We start from the raw sequence: 25,242 nt of genomic DNA, 5'->3' as shown, positions 1-25,242 counted from the left end.
GTGAGAGGGGAAATCTTTGGATAGTTTTAAGGATGAGAATCACATGGTCTGAGTCATGTCCCAAAACATTATCTTGACTCATTCTTATGTGGAATCTGGAAAAGTGAGTCTTACAGAAAACAAGAGCAGAATGAGGGTTACCAGAGACTGTAGAGAAGAATGTGAGAGAGCGATGAGCAGAGACTAATCAGTGAGTGCTAATGTACAGTCAGAGAGGGCTAAGGAGCTTGGAGTCCTCATGCACAAGAGGGTAACTATAGGTAATAATAACATGATACATAGTTCAAAAAGCTATATGACCAGGTTTGAATGCTTTCCCATAAAGAAATGACAGGTGATTGACGTTATAAGTATGTTTAGTCTGATTTAAACTTTACACAATGTATGCATGTATTGAAATATCTCATGAATTCCCATTAATATGCATAACTTTTATGGTTTTTATGCACTAGTTAAAAATTAATATACTTTAAAAAATTTAAATTATATTTGGAAAATAAACAACAAGAAGGGGCAGAGTAGAAAGCAGGGAGACGTGTTACTAAGTTGTGACTTACATCCTTACAGTGAAGGTGAATAGATAGGGTTGGATACTGAACATATTTAAAATATAGAGCCACGGACATATTTGGATGGATTGCAGAGAAAACAATCAATGAATTAATGAATAGATTGTAATTTTTTAGACCAGAGCCACTGGATGGTTAGGACAGCCACCTACCACTTGAAGTGAGGTGTGGAGAAGAAAGAAAATGAAACTAGGAACTAAGAGTTCAATTATGTGTGTGTTGAAATATCTCACTGTTCCCCTTTGATGTGTACACATGCTATATGTTAATCAATGTTTAAAATTTGAAAAAAAATTGATGTGGAAAACCATGTGTTCAGAGCAAAATGGGTTTGATTAGCTATTCAAGGACCCAAGTCTCATTGACAGTTAAATATGAGTATTTGATGGCCAAGAAAAGGAATCTTGGAGCAAAATCTTAACATGGAAGTTATCAACATGTAAACTTCTTTATATATTTCCTATAGGTATTTCTAATTTGAATTATTGCCAAGAAATTCACACCCCTCCTGAAAAACAGAGAGTAGAGGAAGCACATGCCCCCAACTAAGTACCCCCAGATTCTGAATGCTGTAAATTCTATTCCACTCAGTCCATGTTTGCTCTCTGGACCTGTTTTTATCTCCTTTCTGACCTCTAAGGTTTCCAGTTTTGTGATTGATCTATGTCCCATAGGGACGAGCTCTAATCTAGCCATTTGAGGTTACAGGCAGGGCCACATGTTGGAGCTACACTTTTGAAAAATGTTTTAAAAATCTGTCCCCTTCCCATTGACTACTCAAAAGAAGCCCCTGAGAGAAGGTCACCATCCATGTTTAAGCGAATACTGTCAAAGACCCCAAGAGTACCAGTGCTGAGTTATTTAGACATATGTGATACTCATCAGAACTTAGGTCTCATGAAGAAAAAAGTGAAACATATGAAAAACAAGAGTGAAATCAACATGTTACTTTCATTATTGCCAACCATATCCACCATATAAAAGTGATTGAGAGAAATGTTTTTTGTTAAAACGATAGGAAAAATTTTTTATAGATTATGTTGAAAGAACACTATACTGAAAAGTACAATTGTGTTTTTGGTTTTCATTTGCTTGGAATGAATGAGTACTTGTGTTTCTAGTTAAAACCATCGCTTGAATCAGTGATTCTTAAAATTCTCCAGAGAAAAGATGAAAATATGAAAAGTCATTTTCATTATAGAGGGTCCTGTAGTTATATCATCAGGTAACTTTGATACAAATGTTAGTTTTGGGGATTACAGAACAAAAGCATCATATTCAAATAAATTCCTGTAATATTAAAAACAGATATAGACTAATGTACCAGGAATTTTACTTTTGCTATTCATTTGAAGTTCTATTCTGCCTTCATAAATCAAAAACTCACCCAAATGATACTTTCAGTATGTGCAAATGTGGACCTGAACACAGTTGCTTGTCAATAGAGCACATGTTTCAAGACCTCACCATCAGGGCTGTGCATTATTTTATGTTGGAAATTCAGTAGGTTATTCCAAATCATAATTAAAGACTCTCATCATTGATTCTATTAATCCTTAAAGAAAAAAGAAATCATTACCCATAGCTCATTTCTGTTTAGTTCTACTTAACAGTAAAATAAATAAATAAATAAAACCTTTTGTTTTCTATAAAACTTCAGGAAAATATTATTGGATGAGGGCTTTGTTGTAAGAGGATTATTAAAGAGCAGAAGCAAAAGGACTGGCGATATTTAATTTCTCAAGCATATTGATGGTATACGGATATTCACATTTTGTTCCTTGTACTTTGAAGGGACTAAAATCTTTCACAATTACAAAAAATATGTTAACAGTAGGGACAGTCAAAAAAAGTGATCACATAAATAAGCATGATTTTTTTAAACCTATGATAGTGTCTATAAATTTGTCCACATGACATAGTTACCTCTACACCTGCAATTTATTTTTAATTCACACAGTTTTAAATTCTGGTTGGCAAAGTCAAGGACAACTCATTTCTAACATGGAAGAATGGTTGATGTTTTCAATGTTGGTTAGAAAATCTTATGTTGTTAATTCTCATTTGATTATTTTACCTACAAGAAGTCAATAATAGGAAAATATAATTTGGGTAGAAATTCTGGAATAGTGTGACATGAACCTCTGTAAACCCATACACCCATAAAAGCACAAAAATGTTAGCAAAAGTTGTCAAAAATCAAATTTTTTCCATCTCTGAAAGTTAACCTCTCTAAAGGGCTTTACTTTTAAAGTAGGTGCCCAATTTTGTTAAGAATAGGAGGGTGGGGCCAGGGATTTAGCTCAGTGGTTCCAATGCCTGCATTGCAAGCACAAGTTTCCGAGTGTGGAAACCTTGAAAACCTCACTGCCACAGGAGCTGCTGACTGAGATCAAAGTTCTTGCCATGTGAAAGTCCTGCTCTGTGTGGCCGGAAGGAATTACCAGCACCCAGAAAAGCTGGTCTTGGGGGCCACTGACAAGAAGAGCTCCTTTTCCAGGGTGTTTCTTTTCCAAAAAAAACAAAAAAAAAGTACTTAATGTTTCAGTGACTTGATCTGCAATACCCATGGGGACAAAAGGAAAGTGACACAAGAGGAAGTGGAAAATATGAATGGATTAAGTGAGCAGTCCAAGCCTCATCACAAAGATGAGACCACACCGAAGACCTCACTGCCAAATAGTGAAGAAAAAATTATAAAAATCCTTCCCAGTTCTTTATATATTCTAGATAGTAGTCCTTTGTCTAAGGTACAGTTGCTGAAATTTTTTCCCACATTGTAGGTTGTCTCTTAGCTCTGTTGGTGGTTTCTCTTGCAGTGAAGAAGATTTTAATAAGATAAGTCCCAGTTGTTGATTCTTTGTTCAAGTTCCCATGCCACTGAGGTTTTATTCATAAAGTCTTTTCCTATACCAATATCTTCAAGAGTTCTACCTAACTTATCTTCCAGAAAATTTAATGTTTCTGTTCTAATATTTAAATATTTAATCCACTTTGATCTTAATTTTGTGCATGGTGATAGGCATGGGTCAAATTTTAATCTTTGGCAGGTTGAAATCCAGTTTTTCCAACACCATTTATTAAATAGGCTATCTTTCCTCCAATGAGAATGGTTGGCTCCTTTGTCAAAAATGAGGTGGCTGAGCATATCTGTAGTTGTTTCTGCATCTTATAATCTATCCCATTGATTCCCAGGTCTGTTTCTTTGCCAATACCATGCTGTTTTTATCACAGTAGCTTTGCAGTATAGTTTCAAGTTGGGAATTGTGATACCCCGAGCCATATCTCTGTTGTCAGAACTGAAAAAAATCAGAGCCCCCAAATTCAAAGACCCAATTCAAAAATGGGTATCTGAAATGAACAGACATTTCTCAGACAAAGAAGTAAAAGCAGCAAAAAAAATATGAAAAAATGTTCAACATCACTGGTTATTCAAGAGATCCAGATGAAAACAACACTGAGATTTCACCTCATCCCAGAAAAAATGGCTGCTATTAAGAAATCATCTAATAACAAATTCTAGTGGGGGCCTAGGGAGAAAGGAACCCTTCTCCATTGTTGGTGGGAGTGCAGACTGGTGCAACCACTGTGGAAATCAGTATGGAGATACCTCAAAGGACTAGGCTTAGAGGTCCCATTTGACCTAGCTATCCCCTTGCTGTGTATCTTCCCAAAAGAATTAAAAGAATCTTACCACAGTAATATATGTGCACCCACATTTATAACAGCACAGTTTGTAATAGTGAAAGCTTGGAAACAGCCCAAGTGCCCATCAACTGGACACTGGATAAAGAAGATGTGTTTTTGTTTTTGTTTTTGTTTTTTATAAAATGGAGTACTACTCAGCTATAAAGAATGAGAAACTAGAGACATTTATAGCTAAAGGGATGCATATTGAGGCCATCCTCTTAAGTGAAATAAATAGGACACACATGAGTAAATACCAAATAGTTTCTCTAGTGTGAGCAACTAAAAGTGTAATTAAGGATACACATGGATGAAATGGCCTAATAACATATTTCTCGGATTGTGTTTCCATCGCATGTCATATGACTGTATTGAAATTTAAATCAGGCAGAAGTTTGGCTTATGTGGAGTCTGCTAACTAATTGGAGTTTTTTTTCCAGATCATTATTTGTTCAATGTTGGTTTTGGGGACCTTTCTGAAACAAATCACATCCTCTGATGTCTTGTTGGTGCTTGAAATGCTTTTTTAAGTTATATGGAAAAATGTTTAAGTGCTTTTCAGGTTTGTTTTGGTTGAATTCTACTGTATTTGAATATTATTGTAGTTTTTTTCCCTTGCATTGTTCTTCTTTGAATGGTTTTAATTTTCTGTATGTGTGTGTGTCTGATAATAAAGTTATTTAAAAAAAAATCCTTCTCAAACTACCAAAAAGATTTGAAGGAAATACTCAATTAATCCTACAAAGCTGCTATCACCTTAATACAAAAACTAAAGAATCACAAAACAAATATAAATAAATCATTATATAGAAACATAAAACCTTAACAAATTGCTAGCAAACTAAATCCATTAAAATGAAAAAAAAAAGAGAAAAAAAAGGGAAAATAGAGCAAATAGACTGAAAGCTACATGTTTAACTTTGTAAAAAAGTCTAATTAGGAAATGAAAAGATAAGTTAGAGAATGAGAGAAAATGTGTACAGATTCCATGCCGGGCAAGATTCATACCTGGAATATGTAAGTAACTCTAAACTTTCCACAGTAAAACCAAATAAAGCAAGTATGCCAATTAGAAGAATGGTAACAGACATTAATGGCCTTTCCTCAAAGGGATCACGAGGAAGGCAAATATACAAATGAAAGATGCACAACACCCTTAGCCATCAGGGAAATGCAACATAAAACCACAGAGAGTTATCACTATACAATCAACAGAAGGTTAAAATTAAAAACATAGAATAGTGACCTTCAAATGTTAACAGGGTGCTGCACAACTGGACGGTTAATAAATTGCTCATGAGAATTTAACATGGTACAACCAGTCTGAAAAATATTTTGTGGGTTAAAAAACTCTCAAATTAAACTTTAATCATTTTTTCAATTCATCAGTTCTACTCCTGAGCATTTATCCCAGAGAAATAAAATTTATGTTCACATAAAACATGAACAAGAATGTTTATAGAAGTTTTATTCATAATATCTCTAACCTGGAAACACTCAAGTTATTTATGATTCCACTTATCTGGAAAGTCCAGAAACAAGATTTGTATACAAAAAGTAATTGTAATTCTATGTATATGCAATGCCTACTTGAAAGTTAAAGTTAGGTGTTCAATTCCACTTAAAATTGCATAAAAATGATGAAATATTGTTGCACTTAACAAGAAAGTGTAAGACATATAAACTGACACAAAAACTGAAGAGACATTCCATATTCATGTGTTGGAAGACTAAGTTTATGTTTTGATGATAGCTCTTCCCAAATTGATATATACATTCAACAAAATTTCTATCAAAATTATTGCACCTTCTTTTCAGAATAGAGATTCACTTATGATGCTCAAAATGATAAGGAAATGCAAAAATGCACCTAGATAGTCAAAATAACTTTCAAAATAAAAACGCAATTTGAAGATTTTCACTATGTATTTTCAAAATCTAACATAAAGCTTCAGTTATTAAGACAATGTTTTACAGACATAATAGATTAAGAGGTTACCTAGATAGGAATAAAGGGAAAAAAGACACCACGTTCCATACAACCAAAAAATGATAAATGGACCTTAGCAGAATTAAAAACTTTGGCACTAAAACATATCATTGAGAAAATAAAAATAGTAGCAACTGACTGGGGGAAAAAAACCTAAAATGCATACTCAGTATAAGATAAGCATTCAGAATTTGCAAATAACTCTTACAACTTCACAATGAAAAATAAACCATTTGGAAATATGTACATATAATTCATAGGCGTGTAAAAAGGAGCATAACATCACTGTCTTCTTTAGAGAGATGCAAACTATAACAATGATGGGACCTCACCTATCAGCACATCCACCAGCATGCACACCATGCACATCCACTATGCACACCCACCATGCACAGCCACTAGCATGACAAAAATCCAAAAATTACACCGAGTGCTAACAGGTAAATGGAGCAACAGGTAAGAATGGTAAGAATGCAACTACTACTGTCACTTTGGGGAGCACTTTGGCCATTTCTTTCAAAACTGACTTATTCATATCATATAGCCCAGAAATCAAGACATTGACTCATATGAGTCAAAAGAATGGTGCAAAGAGTTTATAACCCCTTCTGTATAATTGCACAGAATTAGAACTTACCAAAATACTATTCAATGAAGAAATAGATACATAAATGAAAGTACATCCATACTCTGCCCTAAAGATTATAGAGAAAGATAGGTGAATCCATAAGATTACAACTAACAGGAGCAGAAATGCACAACTAGGAATCTTTGTGGGAAGCAGCACCAGGATAAGAGAAGCTGAACTGTATCTGAGTGATGTCTGGAGGGTCTTGTGAACAAGTCTGAAAGTGGAATCCTCTAAGGATTCTCCGATAGTTCAATCCTAAATGTCTTCCATAGATATCGCACATGTTAAAGCGTTGTTCCCCCAAGGGGTGCTCTGGAGAGGTGGTGACATCTTTGGAGGTGGGACCTAGGGTAAGTCCTTAGGTCATTGTCAGAGGTGCAGGGTTATTTTCTAAAGGGATTGTGAGAACCTTGGCCCTGAGGTGAATGGTTTTGCTCCAGCATGCTCTCCCGCCATGATGAAACATGCAATCATAGGACTAAAATAATAGGACCAATGCATCATGGACTGAAACCTCCAACACTGTAACCAAAATAAACTTTTCTTTTGATAAATTCATTGTCAGATATTTTGCTGTAGTAACAGAAAGCTGACTAACAAAGGTACCCCTCAAATACCTGTGAATTTTGCTTCTTCGGACTTCACCACATCTTTGAAGTGACTATTAGAGAAAACAATCTCATGATACTGGCAGAGAAGGGGGAAAGAAATCCCAATTTTGAAGTATGCTGCATCATTTGGTTCTTATTAATAAGGTCTGCTCTCCAGAAAAACTATTTTAGTAGAGCCTAAGCCATTGGGGTTTATCAGAGCCGGATCTATCTGGATGATGGAAAGTACCCAACACCAGCTGACTGTATGCCAGTCCCTCCAGCCATGCTGCTCATCCTGGGGCTGCGTGGGCACAAGAGGCACTGGAGAAGTTCATAGCACAGGGCCACAGACACACAGACATGTGAGGTCCTTTTTACAAGTTCTTAGGAAGCCTCCCCTTCCCTCAAACTTTATACACACCATTAATGTACTGTTTACCAGAGCTCCTTTCACCTACTACAGCATGTGCAGAATTCACTCAAAGACTTTAAGACATATTAAAAGAAAAATAAGCATGATGTGAAGAGATTGAAGGAGTTCTAGTGACCTAAATAGGGTGAGTGAGTTTTATATGGCAGGAAAAAATAATTAGAAAACATCCCTCTCCCTACAAAAAAAGAGGAAAGTAGGAGGAAAACCAAATAGTGGATTGTTCATTTCTCCATGTTTATAAAAATAAGGATGTATGTAAAATCTTGGTGGTTTAATAGGATTTGCCTATCATCGTTCCCCAAATTTCTGGGAAGAGCAGCTCTTAGAAGTTAGTAAGTCAAGTTTTCATTTGGTGACATGGAATTTTAGCATTAGAAACTGCATTTGGACTTACTCCTTTTCTTTCACATCAGTTACATTTTGTCTGTGACTCAGTGGATATTTAGTTTTCCTATTTTAAAATGCTTATCATTGTTTTTGTTTATAATATTATTTTTAATTTCATTGGATTCCTGTTAACTTGGTCTTTTTTCTTCCATTAACTTAATATCCTAAATATCTCCCCTACAATTTCCAAGGAAGCAGTCTTCTTTATTAAAGAAAATCAAGCTTCTTAACTAGCCTAAAATGCTAGTTTGGTACAGTATTATATTCTAATGAACATGTCCATCACTATGGAACACAGTCAGGACAACCTGAACTATTTCCTCTTCAATAGTACACAGAAGCTACATTTAACTACAACACATAAAATAATAAATTTTCTCTTCTTTACTGGTTTTTCCAGGAATTGAAAATATTCAATAGACTTTAAAAGACCTAAACGTAACGTCTACCACAGGCAGTGGGAGGGTAGGCTTTCTCCACAATGTGGCCTAATAGCAAATAAAACACACAGGATCTCTCAATATTACAAAATAGCTTCACAAATTAATCAAGATTTTTTTTAAAGGGACAAAACAGTGCAACAAATATTTATTCTAGTTTCCCTTTCCTCATATACCAGGGCTAAATAATCTATAATTTATTTATTAATTATAAAATAAAACACTCATTTCATATGGTGAAAGTTAATACACACTATGTGTTTTGAAAGTTTAGAAAACTATAAACTTTCAAAGGAAAAATATAAATATGAATTGGTTTGTAATTCCCTAATTTAAGTGTAAAAAAACTCCTTCCTTTTTTTCCACATTCCAGATTTTCAATTATTTTAAGTACTTGATTTCTCTTTTCCTAAAGGGGCAAGGATAATCAGGGCACAATGCTGGTCCCTTTTAATTGCTCAGTTACTCTATCCAGTGATCCAGCTTTGGCTGTAGGATGCTATAGCAATTAAAATGGAAAAACTGGCAACAAAGCCTAATAAAACTTCATTTAATCCATTATATATGGTGACAGCAAACCAAAAAGCTTCCTACGGATTCTGAAACGGATGCATCACCTCTGTAGATAATTAAGAGTTTTGGTGGGAATTTGTTCAAAAAACCTCATGTACAATTAGACGAATATGTTCACATATCATGTTTCACTGAAGCCTGTGTGAGCCTACATGCCTGTCAATGAGTCCTGCTCCTAAATGCCTTCATGCCTGATTAATCATCAATATCAGGCAGGAGTTTGCTCATTAGCCCCTCACAGAGCCCATTTTAGATAGCAATGAGCTTCATTTCAAGATGATATGCTAACTGTTAATAAACTGAATTCAATTTTTTTCTGGTGTGAAAAAATATACATGAAAATTCCACCAAGAGAACTGAATAATTCCACTCACTCTCTGTGATAGTTTGACATTATATTATCTATGTGCCTTTAGTTAAATATACACTTTATGCCCACTCTTTATTTTGAATTTTATACTTTTAATCTGCCTGGCATCTCCCACTGATGCATTCAACTAGTAGGACTTCTACACATAGAGAAGCAAGTTTATTTTAAGACTCAGTGGATCTTTATAAGTAACTTCCTGGGCAGACATTGTAAAAAAAAATGTATATTTTAACACACTGCTAAAAGCTCTACAACTCAATATTTTTCCTGTGAATTCATTCAAAATCATTAGAGGAGCCTGTGGTATACCTGCTTTAGTAATCTATATTGAAAGCACTTCTGGTGTCAGGAAAATTTTCTAAAAAAGAACAGAAAGGGATCATGTTTGCAGGGATATCCAAGTTAGCTCAATAAAGAGAAATTAGAAAAGAGATATCCCCATAAGACATGATTTTCAGATCAGGCTTTTGTATTTATCCCACCTTTGGTATTTTTTGCGTTAAGCCACATGCACTGAAGTTTGTCAGTAAAACTATTACTAAAGAATCCCAAGTTGCAGTAAACTGCCAAATTTCAACATGAACAAAGCACCCCTAAGGATATCTGTTTTATTAACTCACACCTGCACACTACTCACTATAAGCAGAAAAAGTTCACTAAATAATCTACTTGTTTTTCTTATTATCTGAACTAAGAAAATAAAATTCATAAATATGTAATAAAATACATATAGTTTAGGGTCCTGTGGGAAAAGAAAAAATAAATATGACAAGGCATATAATTTTAATTCAGCAAATAGTTACAAATTTACTAATTAAAGAGTCAACATCAGAATTAACTACATAGATTTAAGGGTGTAACATTTGAAATAATAGTCTGTAATGAATAATCATCTCTCATTGTAAATGATAACAATCACTAAGTATTGTCCCTGGAATCTAATATATTGAACGTGTTGATGAAATAGACAATGAAAAGGTAAAGGAAATTCCAATTATTTCAAGTATAGAATGAAAAGATATGTTGAGTAGATAGCGGTAAAGTACATTCATGGTGGAATTTAATAGACAATAAAAGATCTCACACTACCAATAATTCATGGGCATAGAGAAAAAGTGCCTTGGTTAATGACTGAGGTTTCATAGTTGTCACAAAACCATAAGGAAGAAAATAAAATAATTTTCTTATTTTTAAAAAAATGTTTGAAATAATAAAGATCCATTATTGGAATGGAAGGTAGCTATTTGCTAGCTATTTTAGATCCAAATGACCCACAGCTTATATTTTTGTCTCCTCTTAAGCACATGTTCAGGAACACAGGGATACAGGACTCCTGGGTATCTCTTCTTTTCTAATATTCACATGATATTCAGTTTTAAGTGACTTAATTAAAGGAGTTTTGTGGCAATTTTTATGAATGACCAAGTTGAAATTAATTATATATTATTTTTTATTGAATGCTGTGATAATTAATCTGGATTGTCAACTTGATTGAGTTGAGAGCCTTGTAGGGAATTAGTAAAGCCCAAATCTGTGTATGGCTGGGTGGGTGACAGAGTTGAAGCCTTGGGATTATATCTGGCTCCCAGACATTTCCTCTCTGATTGTTTCCCAGCTCTGTTTCCTGGCTGGCATGAATTAAGCAGCTTTGCTAGACCACTTTTTCCCACCATGTTGTTTCTGCCTTGGATGCAGCCAGTCATGGAGTGAAACCATTAGCCTCTCCTCCTTTATGTTGCAGGTATCAGATATATTGTACAGCAATGGGAAAGCTGAATAATAAAGAATTTGAATAAGAGAAGGGGATGTTTGCTGTGATGAACCTGGTCATATAGTTTAAAAGTATTTTGTGTGTGATATTTGAGAGAAATTTGGAAAGTATTGGAGAGATGGGATAGAGAAGCCCTGGGATATTGTAAGTAGAGCCTGATGGGCAATAGTGGTCACAGCTCAGAAAACCAGAATGCTGACAAAAATATAGACAGTAAAGTTCAGGATCAGGAGATTTTAGATGGGGATTTGTGTTAGTTACTTTTCCCTAGTTGCTGCAACAAAATATCAGACACCCAAATATAACGGAGGGAAGATTTATTTGGCTTACAGTTCACAGAGGTTTCAGTACATAATCACCTGGCTCCAAGACAGGGTGGCAGAAGGGCAACAGTACATGGCAGAACAAAACAGCAAAAGCAACAAGAGGCCTTAACAGTGTCTTTCTGCCCCTTTTATCCCATCCAGACTACAGGGATTAGAGAAGTACCAAACCAATCACTCATGTGTAGTGGTTTAGTAACCACACACCCTTACTCCCAGCATCTTACATTCCAGATTCAGCAACCTCAGGAAAAGAAAGCCCACCTTATCCACATGAGGCTTTGGGAGGATATCCAAACACAAGCCATAACAGGACTTTATTGGGAATTTAACTAGAAACCATAGACCTACATTCAGGCAAAAAACTTGTCTACATTCTTCCCATGTGCTAAGATTTTTATAGAGAGGGTTGAGATTAAAGGTGGTAGACTAATTGATCTTGCAGAGAAAATGTCAAGGCAGATCAATTTTCAGGCTCTGGCATGGATGCTATAGGTTGCTTTTAGCCTAAATTGTTTTGAGGATTGAGAGTGGAAAAAAGCAGAGCAAGGGTACTTGAAAAACTTAAATTTTGGCCTAAAAATAATCACAGGTAGACTAAGGCCCAAAGCAGATGTCCTTGCTGAGGAGATTAGCACAATTTAAAAGATACTAAGTGTCTTGAACTGAAAAAAGAAGACAGATGCCTTGAGGGTATCTCAGGAATCAGCAACATACAACCTGTCATGAGCCCAAGAGTAAAAAATCTTTCATTGAGAAGAGTGGCCCTGAACCCCTTGCTTGAGAAAATTCACATAGGAATTAAACCTCTAGGCTTCATTTGTGCTCAGCCATCCCGGGACTCAGAGGCTGCTGTCACCTTGGTCCAAAGGATTCTAACCACTATTTGGCATCAGAACTTGGTGCTGTCTACTTGACACTTGCTCAGCCATAAAGAATGCAGAATTGTGGGGTAATGGAGGTTTCTCTCAGATTTTGAAAAATGGCCTAGAAAGCCAGGCAACACAACCCTGAGGAGTGAGTGCTGAAGCTGTGAGAGGGAAGCTGCTGTTGCAGTGGATACCCTAGGAAGTCAGAGATGTCAGGAACATGAAACACCTGCCTAGGAAAGCTGCAGGCTGTGAATGGAGCCAGCCCAAAAGAGAGCGCTATGGACTATAACCAGCAAGGCCATAGGCATGGGGCTGCCCAAGCCCTTTGGAACTTACATCTCCTCACCATATTGGCCAGATGACAGATATTGAGGTACAGGACTTCAAATTTGCCCAGCTTCTTTTGTCTTGCTTTGGAACCTATTCTTTTCTATCTCCCTGTTCCTGCCTTTTGGAATGGGAATGCTTACATTGTACCATTACATTTTGGGAATATTCAACTTGCTTTTTGAATTTTACAAATGTTCATAGCTCAGAATTTGCCTTAAGTCTCAGAGAAGACCTTGAATTAGACTTTTGAAAAATGCAGGAACTCTTGACACTGTGGGAAAGACATTGGTACGTTTTAAATTGTTCACAGGATGGTTGTATCATGTTAAGTGGAATTATGGCTTTGGATTTATTTGGAGATTAGGTATACTTTAAGGAGATGAGTTTCAATGTCAGGCAGACAAGGGGTGAGATATTACAGACAAGCTGAGATTTTAAATTGATCAGATAGAGAACAATCTGGAGATATAGGAAAACATACTTTTGGGTCTATCTGGATGGGTCCTCATGGCATGACCTTGAGACTGCCTTTAGCTTTTAACCCTTTCCTCTCTGGCATTGCTCTCCTGCTCTGATCCACAGGAACTATAAACTAAGCAGCTTGTCTCTGACACGCAATTCTGCCATGATGTTTCTGCCTTAGAGACAACCAACTATGGACTGAAACCTCTGAAAGCATGAGACAAATAAACTTTTCCTTTAAGTTAAAGGCTTATTTAGGACTTGCCATTTGTTATTGGTTGATTTCATGATAGCAGACATTCTTTCTGCTGTGATATGGAATCTCACCATTAGTTTCATTTGCATCTCTCAAATGACAAGTGATGTTGAACATTTTTTCATATGCTTATTTGCTATTTCTCTTTCTTTGTCTGAGAAATGTCTTTTCATTTCAGATGCCCATTTTTGTATTGGGTCTTTAAATTTTGGAGGTCTGATATTTTTAAATTCTTTATAGATTCGAGATAGTAGACATTTGTCTGAGGAACAGCAGGTGAAGATTTTATTCCCACATTGTTGGATGTCTCTTCATACTGTTGGTCGTTTCTCTTGTGCAGAAGCTTTTTAATAAGAAGAGATCCCACTTGTTGATTGTTTGTGCTAGTTCACAGGCAACTGAGGTTTTGTTCATAAAATCTTTTCCTACACCAATATCTTCAAGAGTTCTACCTAACCTGTGTTTCAGCCTGTTCAGCATTTCTGTTTTAATATTTATATCTTTAATCCATTTTGATTTTAGTTTAGTGCATGGTGAGAGATATAAGTCTAGCTTCAATCTTTGGCAAATTGAAACCCAATTTTTCCAGCACCATTTATTAAAGAGGCTATCCTTCCCTCAGTGAGGGTATTTGGCTCCTTTGTCAAAGATGAGATAGCTGAGTATGTCTGGAGTTGTTTCTGCATCTTCTAATCTGTTCCACTGGTCCTCAGGTCTGTTTCTTTGCCATACCACGCTGTCTTTATCACAGTAGCTTTGTAGTAAAGTTTCAAGTTGGGTGTTGTGATACCCCTTGCCATGTCTCTGTTGCCTGGATTTGCTTTTGCTATTCTAGGTCTCTTCTTTTCCAAATGAATTTTTGGACTGTTTTCTCAAGGACCATGAAGCATGCTGCTGGGATTTCAATTGGGATTGCCTTGAATCTATATAGCAGTTTTGGAAGCATGGCCATTTGCGCTGTTGATTTTTCCTACCCAGGAGCAAGGGATGTCTTTCCATTTTCTGATATCATTTTCAATCTCCCTTTTCAGAGTGCTATAGTTTTCAGGGAAGAGGTCTTTGATTTCTTTTGTTAGGTTGATTCCTAGGTATTTCAATGTTTTGGGTGCTATTGTGAAAGGAATTTTTTTCCCTATTTCTCTCTCAGTGAATCTGTTGTTCATGTAGAGGAAAGCTATTGATTTTTGTGTGTTGACCTTGTATCCAGCTACATTACTGAACTTGGTTATTAAGTCTAGAAGACTTTTGGTGTAGTTCTTGGAGTCTTCTTTATAGAGTATCATGTTATTTGCAAACAATGACAATTTGACTTCTTTGTTTCCTATCTTTTTTTCCTTTTATTTCTTTCTCTTGTCTGATTGCTGTGGCTAATCTTTCCAAAACTATATTGAACAGGAGTGGTGACAGTGGACCTCCTTGTCTTGATCCTCATTTTAGTGTGAAGGATTTCAGTTTTTGACCATTTAATGTGATATTGGCTATTGGTTTTTCATAGATGACTTCTATCAGATTGAAATAGAGACAATCTATTCCAATTATTTTTAGGGTTTTCATCAGAAATGCATGTTGGATTCGAGATAGTAGACCTTTGTCAGAGGAAGAGCAGGTGAAAATTTTTTCCCACATAGATCAGACCTCCCAAATTTCAAGACCCAATTCGAAAATGGGCATCTGAAATGAACAGACATTTCTTAGACAAAGAAGTAGAAATAGCAAATAAATACATGAAAAAATATTCAACCTCACTGGTCATTTGAGAGATGCAAATGAAAACAACGCTGAGATTCCACTTCACTCCAGAAAGAATGGCTGCTATCATGAAATCAAGCAATAACAAATGCCAGTGGGGCTGTGGGGAAAGAGGAACCCTGCTCCACTGCTGGTGGGAGTGTAGACTGGTGCAAGCACTGTGCAACTCAGTATGGAGATACCTCAAAGAACTAGGACTGGAAGTCCCATTTGACCCTGCTATTCCACTGCTGGGGATCTTCTCCAAAGAATTAAAAGAATCATACCACAGTGATATATGTGCACCCATGTTCATAGCAGCACAGTTTGTGATAGCTAAAACTTGGAAACAGCCCAAATGCCCATCAACTGGAGACTGGATAAAGAAAATGTGTTTTTTTAAATAAAATGGAGTACTACTCAGCCATAAAAAATGAGAAATTAGAGACATTTATAGCTAAGTGGATGCACATTGAGGCAATACTCTTAAGTGAAATAAATAGCACACACGTGTATAAATACCGAATAGTTTCTCTGGTGTGAGAAACTGAAAGTGTAAATGAGGGCTAAATGTATAATAGGTAATGTGAAATAGGAAGAAAAGGGGCAAAGGGGAAGGAAGTGGGAGGGCTAGGGGAAAGGATAGAAGGGAATAGGATTAATATGGGAAAATGGAAAAATAGGAACAAAATCTTTGTAAATAGGGAGGAATGGAGGGGTTGAAGGGAGGGCTGGGCAAGGGTGAAAAATAAGAACCAAGAGAAACTATGTAAAGGTGCAAATTTCCAATGATGAATGTCATTATATTGTATACCTAAAATGTACCAATGATTAGAATGAATAATCAATAATGCAAAATAGGAAGAAAAGGTCCAAAGGGGTAGGGGTAGTGAGAGGGGCAGGGGAAAGGAAAGAAGGAAAAGGAAAAATGCTGAGAAATGGAAAAATGGAAATAAAGTTTTTGTAAATAGGGAAGGGTGGAGGGCATGAAGGGAGGGCTAGGAATGGGGAAAAAATAGGGACTAAGATGCATTATGTAAAGGTACAGTTCCCAGTGAGAAATGTAATTGTGTTGTATACCTACAATGTACCAATAAAAGAATTTAATAAAGTGGCAAAAAAAAAAAAAAAGAAATGCATGTTGGACTTTGTCAAATGCTTTTTCTTCACCTATTGAAATGATCATTTTTTTTTGTCCTTGGCTCTATTGATATAGTGTATTACATTTATTGATTTGTGTATGTTGAACCATCCCTGCATCCCTGGGATGAATCCCACTTGGTCAGGGTGTATGACCTTCTTGATGATCTTCTGCATTCGATTTGCCAGTATGTTATCTGATTTTTGCATCCATGTTTGTTAGTGAGATTGGCCTATAGTTCTCTTTTTTGGTTGGGTCTTTCTGTGCTTTGGGGATCAAGGTGATGCTTGCTTCCAAGAATATATTGGGGAGTATTGCTTCCCTTTCAATTACATTGAAGATTTTAAAGAGTAGTGGCAGTAGTTCCTCTCTAAATGTCTTGTAGAATTCAGCAGTGATACCATCAGGATCCAGCCTTTTCTTATTTGCTAAGTTTTAATTATGTTTTCAATTTCATTGATTGATATTGGGTTGTTTAGAATTTTTAGGCCTTCTTTGTTCAACTTTGGTAATCCATACATATCTAGGAATCTGTCCATTTCTTCTGAATTTTCTTCTGTATTTCATCTTATTGGTGAATAGGTTCTCAAAGTAGGTATTGATGATCCTCTGGATTTCTACTGGGTCAATTGTAATGTCATCCTTTTCATTCCTAACTGCATGGGTTTGGGCCTTTTCTTTCCTTTTTCTAATAAGGTTGGCTAAGGCTTTGTCAATTTTGTTTATTCTTTTAAAGAACCAACTGTTGGCTTCATTGATGTTTTTGTATCATTCTCTTACTCTCCATTGCATTGATTTCTGCTCTGATCTTTATAATTTCCTCCCTTGTTTGAGTTTTGTGCTTGTCCTGCTCTTCTTTTTCTAGAAGCTTGAGGTTCAGCATCAGGTTGTTTAATTGGGCTCTGTTTTCCTAATATGAATATTCACTGCTATGAATTTCCCTCTCAAGACTGCTTTCATTGTGTCTCATAGATTCCAATATGTTGTATTGTCATTGTCATTTATTGGTAAGAACTGTCTGATTTCTTCTTTAATTTCCTCTGTGACCCACTGGTTATTCAGAAGTGAGTTGTTCAATTTCCATGTGTTTATCAAATTCTTGCAGTTTCTTTTGCTATTGATCTCCAATTTCATCACACTATGGTCTGATAATATGCAAGGGATAACTTCAATTCCTTTGCACTTACTTAAACATGTTCCATGAGTGAGTATGTGGTCTATTTTGGAGAAAGACCCATGTGCAGCTGAAAAGAATGTGTATTCTGATTTTGTGGGGTGGGACACTCTGTAAATATCTGTTAAGTTCATTTATTCAAGAGTTTGATTGAGTTCTAGTATTTCTTTGCTATTTTTTGTCTCATTGTTCTATTTATTTGTGACTGTGGGGTGTTGATGTCCCCCACTACTATTGTATTAGGGTTTATTTCATTTTTCATGTCTGTTATTATTTATGTAGTTGGGTATTTTAGTGTTTGGTGCATATATGTTTATGATTGTCATCTCTTCCTCTTGGATTGTTCCTTTTGCAATGTTGTAGTGTGCTTTGTCTCTTTTAATCAGTGTTGGTTTGAAATTCACTTGATCTGCAAAGAGGATAGCTACTCCTGCTTTTTGGGGGGTTCCTGTCGGATGGAATATTGTTTTCTACCATTTAACTTTCAGTCTATAAGTTTCTTTTTGAAGTGTATTTCTTGGATGCAGTATATTGTTGGATCTTGCTTCTTGACTCATTCTGCCAGTCTATTTCTTTTGATTGGTGAATTGAGACCTTTAACATTGATTGTTATAACTGATACATATTGACTTATTGTCCTGACTTTTTCTTTCTGTTGGATTCTCCCCCTTTGCATTTAATTTCTTGTCATGCCTGACTGATTCATTCTGCTGGGCATCCTGGGGTTGTGATCCTCATCTTTTCCTAGGATATTGTCTAAAATTTTTTGGAGTGCTGGTTTGGTATTCATGAAGCTCCTCAGGTGCTCTTTGTCATGGAAGTATCTTATTTCTCCATCAATTATGAAAGATAGGTTTGCAGGGTACCTCAATCTGGGTTGGAGACTGTTTTCCTTTAGGGCTTGAAATACATCATTCTAAGCTCTTCTTGCCTTCAGGGTTTTCATTGAGAAGTCTTCTGTAATTCTGATGGGCTTTCCCTTGTATGTGATTTGTTTCTTTTCTCTGCTTGTTGAATTTTGTTCTTCTGTTGGGTTTCTGGAATTTTAACTATTATATGCCTACATGTAGACTTTTTTTGGTCAAGGCTATTTGGAGTCCTATATGCCTCACTTATCTGTATGTCAAGCTCTTTCTCCCTGCCTGGGAAGTTTTCTGCCATCATTTCTGTGAACAGTTTTTTATGTCATCTGCAGTCTGTCCTGTTTCTTCATTGTCTCTGATCAGTCTTACATTATTCTTATTTGCATCATCCAGCAGCTGCTGGATTGATTTCTCATAGTTGCTTACAATTTTAAAGCAATTTTTCTCTTCCTGGTCACTAATTGCAATCTTATCTTCTATATCTGAAATTCTGTCCTCACATTGATTCATTCTGCTGCATAAACTTTCAATGGAGTTTTTAATCTCCTGGAAATGTGTTTGCATCTGTTTTATGGATTCCATTTGTTTTCTATGTTGGGATTCCATTATGTTCCTCAGCTCCTCTATTTTTTTTTCATCTTTGTCCTCTCTAGAGTTATTAATCATGTCTTACACTATGGGCACAATCTCTGCTGTTATCTGAGAAATTATTCCTGATTTCATTTTTTCCAGATTGTCTTTTGTTGCCAGTTCAGGGAGTCCACGTGGTTGAATATCAGAGTGTTCCATCTCGTTTCCCTTTGGAGTTGCTTTAGGTGATCTGGGAGCCTGGTTTTGAGCCTTTTTTAAGTGTCTCCTCATTTCAACAGAGGGAGGGGAGAGGGATGTCTGCTGCTGGCATCACTGTGTCTCACCTCCTCAGTGCCGGGGGCAGTGGTTCACCTCAGAACCCAGAAGGTTCACCTCCTCAGCCTCTCTCTCATTTCTTCCAGAATAGCTTTCTTTTGTTTAGTGGATTTTTGTAGTGGCATGTTTGATTCCTTTTACTTTTGTGTTTGCTTATATTTTATAGATGCTTTATTTGCTGTTACCACAGGAATCACATATAACATACTAAAGTTGTACCTCATTTCGATGAATACAAACTTGACCAAAACTGCAAACACAGTATGATTAAAAAATTTAATGAATGTTAAATTTTTTAAATTATTACAGTAAAAGCCACATTAACATCATCCCCATCAGAATACTACCTTTGAATATATTTATCCTATCATTATTATCATTTTCTGCAGAAGTTCTGGAAGTCTTCTTTCATGTTTTTAGTTGCACTGCTATGGCTGCTGCCTGGATGTCCTGAATCAATTCAAATGTTTTCCTTTCATGATCATTTTCATTTGGTGGAAGAGCCAGAAGTCACAAAATGCCAGGCTTGGTGAGTAGGGTAAGTGAATAAGGACACACTGTAATCTTTTGACAAGATTGCCTTGTAGAAACATTCACCAAATATTTGATTACACATTGTAATGACATTTACAGATGAGGACTTCCAGAACTGCTTCAGAACATGACAAGAATACTGGGATAATTGTCTTCAGAGAGGGGGAATTTTTAAGGAGTATTAATACTAATGGGAATTTGTCTTTTACTGTAATTTTCAAAAATTTAAACATTCTCTGAGCTATTTGCTCATACCTCACAAATATCAAGTTACTACTTAATAAATGCTCTTAAACGCCTGTCACTATTTTTGGCTTTCCACAGTGTGATTATAATATGTCTCAGTCTGGGTCTTGTTGGATGTATATGAATTGCTGAATTTATTTAATCTGTAGATTTATGCCTTTATCGATATTTGAGAAATATTTGGATATTCTTTATCTTTCTTCCCCTTTCTTTCTTTTAGTATTCCTCCTGGTAGTCTCATAATATATTTTGTGGTCTGCTGCTGGTACCCCATAATTATTTTAAATCTTGTTTACTTTTGTATATTTGTTTTTCTTTTATGCTCTTTAGATTTAATTATTTCAATTTTCCTACTTTCAGGTTCATTAATTTTCTGAAAATCTGTTATTGATTCATCCTAACAAACTTTTCATTGTGGTTTTTATACTTTTTGGCTCCAGAATGTTGTTTTTAAAGATAATTTCTAGCTGATGATATTTTCATTTTGATCATGTTGCATTCTCCAAATTTCCTTTAGTTGTTCATCTTTATTTTCTCTTATATACTTTAGCAAACTTGAGATAGTGGTTTTAAAGTCTTAGTCTAGTAAGTCCAATATCTGACCTTCCCCATATCAGGTTATGTCAATCATTTAATTCCTTTACATGGATCATGTTCCTGTCTTCTTGTAAGTTCTGCAGTTTTTGTTGAAGTTGCTGAGAACTGGCATTTGATTTTTATAATGTGGTAACTGGAAATCCTCTTTTCAGTATTTCTGAGTGTTTTCTATTTTGTTGCTATTTTAAATTAAAGTTGCTATAGTTAATTTGCTGTGACACTTTTCCACACAATTTTCAGAGACTCTTCTCAGTCTGTGTATGCTCTATTGCTGTAACTTTGCATTCAGCTGTTTCACATTTGTGTTTGAGGAATAAGAATTTACTTTTCTGTCCTTTCGCTGAGGAATGTCCAAGGGTTTTCATTTTTTACATGTCAAGAAACACTTTACTTATTCCCTTATTATTTCCTGAAGCTTTGAGGAGAAGGCTACTGTCTCTCTAATCAGCCTCAGTGTTTCATAGTCACTTATTTTTCTTTTCATTATTACTGGTTATTCTCAATGATTACTTGGAACTATTCATAGGTTGTCATTTTTTTCAATTTCAGCAGCTAAATATAGTGGACCTTTGACTTACAAACTCAGTTGGTACCTGAGGGCTGGTTGTAGCCAAGACAATACAGCTGAGATATGGATGTTACCTGTGTACAAGCTATAGATAAGAAAAAGCAGATGAATCTTCCATTAACCCAATTAATCCAAATTGTTCATATGTCAGACCACTGACAGATTCCACTGTATCAATAATCAAAACACTCATACAACAAGCTCACTGGTCTGCCTTTCTAAGAACACAAATATAATGGACATTCTTCTAACTAAAGATGGAATTATTCTTTTCCTAATTATTAACTGAGCTCAAGTGTTATAATGTTGGGGTTCTTCATGGTTCCTTTAAGGGTCTGCTCTCCCTCCCCCATCCTTCTATTCTTTCATTACAATTTCTATCCCACAATCTATTTCTCTAAGAATTTTAAATACAAATACTTCCCCCCATGTGTATATTATTATGTCAATCTATTAAATTTGTTATCTCTATTGGCTCTTCCAAGACTGGTACATCTTCTTACACATTTGTACCTTTAAATCATGAGCCAATTAGCAGAATTATTTTTTCCATAATTGTACAGGATTCTCTATGTTATAAAATTATTCTGTAGATAGTTTTTGTCATTTCTTCTACAAGAACTTCAGGAATATATATCTTGAAATATCCATACACAAAACATCTAAAATCAGAAAAGTAATAATCTTGCATTGTTCAAAAAAATAAATAAATAACCTCCAGCCCCAATGCTTGAGTGAAGAATAGACTTAATATTTCTGTTTCACATAGAAAACTTTTCAATAACAAATTCTGAAAAAGTAACACCTTATTTCCTTCACTATGTGATGCTAGTGTGCATTTTTTCCCCTTTTTATGAAGTGGGAAGAACTTTTCAATGTTTTGTATTAGAGATTTCATACAAAATTCTTTACATTTTTTTAACCAAAATAACTTCAATTTCTTTTCTCCTTTTTTCCTCTTCATCCCTCTGGGTTCAGTCTTTATTTTGAACAGTAGAAGGACATTTATCACAAGAAAGTCTTTGTTTCATGAATAAGTTCATTGTGTCTCACAAAATGTATAAAATCGGTATAAACTCTAGACATCTTTAATAATCTCAAAATAGAACAGTAGCTATTCACTTTGTGAGATTTTAGATGCTGATGCATAAGTATATCATTTAAAAATGCCTCAGACATAGTCATTATTTATAGTAATATATCTCTAAATAGATGTATTTTAGCACAGAACTTAAATATGATAATCTTGAATATTGATATTTTATAACTTATTTTTTGACCACACATAGTTATGTATGGGGGTGTTTAGAAAAGGTTAAGAGAAAAATGAGAGTGAGATTCCTCAGCTCTGATCCATTATTCTCACTGAAAGGGCTAGCTACATATATAATATATTTGTATAGATAGATAGCATAAGTGATAAATACTGAGGATCAGATTAAGCCCAAATGTTTCTCCTTATGTGAAGAGGAGGAGGATGTTATTTTGTGTCCATTACCATTTTCATAGGTGCAGAGGAAAGAATGATGGAGAGCTACCCAAATCCCAAGAGATATTATCTAAATATACAGGTTGTTATCTCGTAACACTCCCAAGTTCTATTGGAACTCTATCCTGGTTCTTTGGTGATTGTAATTTTGGGTACCTCAATAATAGAAAAGAATCTCATTGTATCTATATAATCTCTACCTTACAACATTTAATTGAAATTTCTATTTTGTTAAACTAATTGAATGGTGTAGAAAGAAACTATAGTTGTTGAATTTGGTAAGAAGACCTTAATATCAACTAGCTGCACATGCATAATAATTCATAGTAGATACTCAGTAAATTCTGTGTGTACATGCATGTGTGTGTGTAAAGATTCTTTTTCTATACAGATGTCCAGTGTAAATTAATCTTGAGACAATGGATATTTTAATAAGTCAATATTGCCAATGGTCAATTGTTGTGAGTTAAGCTTCTTGTAGGACTTTTACTGAGGGAGACATGCTTTGCCTATTCTTATTTTAGGGAGAAACTGGCATGGGCTAATTCATGTACAGAATACTTCAGGTTGATTCTAGGGATGTGATCTGGGTGGGAATTTCACACACACTTGCCCTACTATAATTGCAATTTTTTTGATTCTGAGATTTGGTCACAGATCTCTACAGCATGATCATACATCACTAACCTTTATTATATCCAAACCACACACACACACACACACACACACACACCTGCATACTGTAAAAGTGTGTATGACTTTTAAGTAGTGATAAGCATTGTGGTTTTCTATGTCTTAATTTTAGTAGAGAATCCCATGGAATTGTAGCTTGTTATTTTCCACCTCAGTCTTACCTTTGCCCACCAAGGAAGCTGACAGGCTTTAATTCTTTGATGTAGAGGACCAGGAATGATTTCAGTTGCCATTCCTACAAACATCTTCATAAATATGTGCACATAGCGAGTCTCTTGTCTAAATGTTGTGAACGTGCTTTGAGGAACATGACTGATTTTTGGGTTCATCTTACAGTTTATGGCATCTTTTGCTGCATTCCAAGCAGGATTTTCCTATTATGCACCAACATCCAGCAAAGATTTTATTTTTTACTTTTAGAATAAATATCATTTCACACTGAGGGCATTTTTTCCCCATCATAGTTTGTACTTGAGAGATTGAGGCCAACGTCTGTACTGTCCAATATGTGAGATCTAGAAGTGTAGATAGCAAAATAGTTTTGCTTCCAAAGAATTCTTTATATAAACTGTAGCTTTGTATATTTGCTTCTAGCTGGGAACAATAGTCGAGGTAAGATAAATCGCCCTTTGCTGCTAGGGTGGAAAGCTGATTCGTCTGGCTCTTCCCATTAGGCAATACATGAAACCCACCTGGGGATGTTGGGAAAGTCTGGGCAACACTCCCTCTCTGCTTCGTTTTGTTTTTGTCCTCCAGCTGCCAAACCTCTGTGAACTCCCAAGGACATTCAATCTTTCCAGTTTTCCCACCTGTAATGAAATATACAAGTGTAAGCATCCCTTGAAGAATTCAAGTACAATTGTTTGTCTACCATTAAGTCTAAGCCAGCCGAGAATCCTGTTAAAGAATCTCACCAGAGCTCCTTCCTCACTGAGCCACAAATCTGGAAGCAATTTTTTCCCGCACAAATGTCACTCCATAGATCCGCTATTGGATGTTGTCAAAGACAAATTATCAAAGCAAACAAAGCAATCGCATGTGTCTGACAGTGAATGTCCTGTGAGGCCATTGTCCACCCACATCTCCCTGACACCCTTTGCGGTCATGACTGCACTGCACGGCTGGCTCTGTCCATCCATTTCTACCATGCAGCACTTGAGCACCAGTCCACATGCAATGCCTCACAGTGATAAGGGAATGAATTTAACGCCATTGCATTTTCCAGTTTAAAAAGAAACTGGAAATCAGAATCACAACCTATGTGGCCAGGTTGACTATCATACAGACTTTAAAGTGTCAGGCTTCAAGGACGGTTTCATAAGAATCATCGACTTTTGTAGAGACACTCGTTTCCTTCTGTCATTAATGATATGTGTAATAGCTTAATGTAATGCTACTTTTAATTATCACGGCCCTTTCTGTTAAATATCAAGTTCTCTTCTCCAAACTGTCCTATGTTCTCTTTGGAGTCTTATCTGTCACCATAAATGCCATCACTCTAGTCCTCTTTTCGAAGCAGTGACAGGCCTGCTCTTATCCCAAGCTTTATCTCTTTTTCCATCCTTTATTGTACTACAAAGATCCCTTTTTCATAGTTTACAGCTGTATCCGCTTTC

The 25,242-nt window shown here is 35.7% G+C and overlaps 1 long non-coding RNA gene across 2 annotated transcripts in view; it reads right to left on the bottom strand.

Moving 5' to 3' along the window:
- The window catches only part of LOC147829756 (uncharacterized), a 211,655-nt gene that overhangs the window by 14,472 nt on the left and 171,941 nt on the right, over positions 1-25,242 (bottom strand). For both annotated transcript variants that reach the window (XR_015448376.1, XR_015448375.1), the window contains exon 2: positions 24,319-24,435. This is a non-coding gene — a long non-coding RNA (uncharacterized LOC147829756). The remainder of the gene's footprint in view (positions 1-24,318; positions 24,436-25,242) is intronic.

The sequence above is a fragment of the Heterocephalus glaber genome, unplaced genomic scaffold (genome assembly GCF_053883595.1).
Source record: "Heterocephalus glaber isolate CG9 unplaced genomic scaffold, H.glaber_assembly_v1.0 deba00000470, whole genome shotgun sequence".
NCBI lineage: Eukaryota > Metazoa > Chordata > Mammalia > Rodentia > Bathyergidae > Heterocephalus > Heterocephalus glaber.
Note: the sequence above shows the minus strand (reverse complement) of the source record. Positions and strands in the feature narration are given on the sequence as shown.